The following is a 3,514-nucleotide window of genomic DNA, read 5'->3' as shown; positions in this document are numbered from 1 at the left end:
TGTGGTTTGAATTATTTATCCTAAAGTTCCGTATGACCTGAAGCTTTTTCCCATCTGAGGACCAAGACACAGTATTAAACTTTGATCACTTGTTCATTGTCTAGAAGCAATAATGGGATTAAATGGCACCTGCCTGTCAAATTCAAATGGTTTTCCCACACCAGAGGTGCAGGCTACGCCAACCCATACTGTTTCCCCAACCTCTATTAGCCTGCACTTCTGGTAGGTGAAACATGTTTTTGGTGATAGGGGCCTAAATCTAAACACTACTGTGCAGTATCTCTTCGTTATGGTAGTGTCTTCCCCACTCTTCACTTCACTTCTATTGCATTTTCCTTTCACACACTGGTCTCTCACATGCTTCTGTTTATTGAAAGATTTAGATTTCAGGTACAGGTATCCGCAAACCCGTTATCCAGAAAGTTCCGAATTACGGGGTGGCGGTCTCCCATAGACTCCATTATAATTAAATAATTCAAATGTTTAAAAGTGATGCCCATTTTCTCTGTAATAATAAAACAGTACCTCGTACTTGATCCAAACTAAGATATAATTCATTTTTACTGAAGGTAAAACAAGCCTTTTGGGTTAATAAGATTCTTTTAGTAGATTTAAGGTATAGAGATCCAAACAGACTTTTTTTGGGGGGAAATACCCAATCTCAGGTATCTGTTGAATAGGTTGTGCACTTCTTTTTTTTTTTTTTAGCAACCGGTAACTGAATTTTTGTACAGATTTTTCACATGACTTGGGGCAGCTGGGAAATTGACAAAATGTCTAGCCCCATGTCAGATTTCAAAATTGAATATAAAAAAAATCTGTTTGCTCTTTTGAGAAATGGATTTCAGTGCAGAATTCTGCTGGAGCAGCACTATTAACTGATTCATTGTAAAAAAAAATTTTTTTGACAGTATCCCTTTAAATATAGGATTTTGCTTAAAAAAACAATAAAAAAAAAGGTGTTTTGGGTTGATTCATTGAAAATTTCTTAAACACTACTAGTGCTGACCATCCACTTCCTGCTGCCTCCTTTCCCAGGCTGTGCAGGGGAGCTGGTGACTGCAGGGCTGCGATTGGCTATTCCCCTGGTGCTTTGCTTCTGGCAGGGACCATTAGGACACACTCACCGTTCATTTAAAACAGGAATTATAGTAAATCCTCAGGGAACTCCAATAAAGTTGGCATTTTCTTGGGACAGTCCCGATTTTGACAGCTCAACCCACAGTCCTGGATTGTTACTGAAATGTCCCAACTTTCTCTTTGATCTCCTGCACTGAACAGCCAGAAAAAGATACAAAGTTTCTAACTTAATTGGCTTTTGGCAGAGAGCCCAGAACAGCCACCAGGTACACTTGGATACTTTTGTAACAATTTAAGATAAGCAAATAAGTAATTGTAACAATTTAAGATAAGCAGGTCTTACGAATTGCAACTTAAAGGGCTATTCACCTTAATTAGCAAAACTGTAATAACCGCAGAAATGTGTTTAAACTTTCATAACCTGCCAAATTTTGTAAAACGAACATGGGGGTGTGTGGCCACAAAACTGGGTGTGGTCCGAAACATGTTTGTCCCTCTTTCTATTTAAAAAATGTTGGGAGGTTTTTGTTAATGCAGCATCTGGAATGCCACAGGTTGTGAATTCTGGTGCCTTATTCCTATACCGCAAATATTCAATCTGGGAAATCTGCAGAGAGTGTGCCAAGCAGCATGGGAGCACAAGGGAAGAAGAAAAATTGCTACCGCTATTTTGCTTGTGCAACTGAGCCTAGGGGACAATTAACGTGGTGCGCCGAATTGGACATCAACCCCTCCCCCGCGTTGCGATTTCTTCCGTTCAGCCGCAGGGGAGCGCAGGAGTAGACACACTCAATTATTTCAGGGGCTGTACTCACACAGACACGTGTAAGCACCAAACGCAGGTTGGGACACAGCATGTTGCATTTCACCTGCGTTCGGCGCATGCGTCTGTGTGAGTACAGCCCCGTCAAAATAATTGACTCCTGCGCTCCCCTGTGGCTGAACTGAAGAAAGAGCAACGCAGGGAAGTACAGGCAAAAACGGCCGTGTGCAAGAGCCCTTATTGGCATGTCTGGGATTAACGGAGCACTTATTGGCCATATCTACAGTGATTATATTGACACAGATGTACCTGAATTCCCCCAGTTTTCTGCAGGTGAAATTGGTTGTGCACATGCGCAAAAACACTCAGTGATGTGCATCGGAGCTATGTGTGCATGTGCGGCGAGTAGTTGTGGCTTCAGGTACGTTTGTGTTTCTCAAGACGTCCCTATTGGTCATCGCTATATCTGAATATTTTGCAGCAGCGCACCGTGTTTCTCCTTATCTCTCCTATTTTGAACTTGACAGCTCTGCACAGCTGCTGTTGTTATTATTATGGATCAATCGTGCCCCACGTTCTTCATCGGGGGCCCTGAAAGTTCCTCTGCAGACAGGCCTGTATTTAGGGAAAGGGCGAAAGGCCTGGGCCTACGGTGGCAAGATTTTAGGGGTCTTCATGCTGCCCAACCACACCCACATTGGTTCAGAAACACTGGGGATCCGCAGGAGATACAACCATTTTTTAAATTTCCCGTGTGCCAATCCCCATTGCTCCATGCCCGATGATGATAATTTGCACGAATAAAGGGGAGGGGACAGGGGTGATGAACAGCAGTGGGCCTAGGAGCACCCGCTTTGTAAATGTGGCCCTTTTTGATTTTTAAATTTTTTGTGCCCCTGATGAAGACCCTTAAGGTCGAAACGCGTTGGGCTCATTATGATTTGATTTTTGTTCTGTAATTTTTGTATTATTTTTTCTTTTTTGTCTAATAAATTAATTTGGTTTTTTCAAAATTAGGTGTGCGATCCATTCCTTTTTCTGTTAAATATTATGGAGACCCTTATGGGGAGTCACCTTTGGATCAGCACCCTGTAGTTTATCCAAAGAGGGTGTGCGCCTTCTTCTTTATATTTTGTTGTAAATGTGGCCCTGTCTGCAGGGGGCCCCACAAATATATTTTTTACTTTTTGGCATGAATGGTCCTAGAGACGGGTTTTGGTTGTTGTTTACTTAAATGTACTCATTTAGGGCAGAGACACACGTGGAGATTCGGGAGATTTAGTTGTTGCTTCTAGAGGTGACTAATCTCCCCACAATGCCTTCCCGCTGGCTAAAATGTAAATCGCTGGCGGAATAGCACTTGGATCGATTGTTTTCTGAAGTTGCCTCACAACGAAAATTCAGCTCCGAGTGCCATCCTGCCTGCTTACATTTTAGCCAGTGGGAAGGCATTGCGGGGAGATTAGTCGCCGGACGACTAATGTCCCCGAATCTTCACGCGTGCCCTGACCCTAAATGAACGGCAACCAAATCCAGCAAGTTTCCTCTTGTGAGAGGCAGGCATTGCATTACCAAAGTGAAAACAACAATCTTCTGGGGGGTTTTCTGGCAAATTATTACACAAATCCCACACACATTTAGATGCCCCCCTGAAATGTTAGAATTCACACA

Source organism: Xenopus laevis, chromosome 3S, assembly GCF_017654675.1.
Source record: "Xenopus laevis strain J_2021 chromosome 3S, Xenopus_laevis_v10.1, whole genome shotgun sequence".
NCBI classification, from domain to species: Eukaryota; Metazoa; Chordata; class Amphibia; order Anura; family Pipidae; genus Xenopus; species Xenopus laevis.
Note: the sequence above shows the minus strand (reverse complement) of the source record.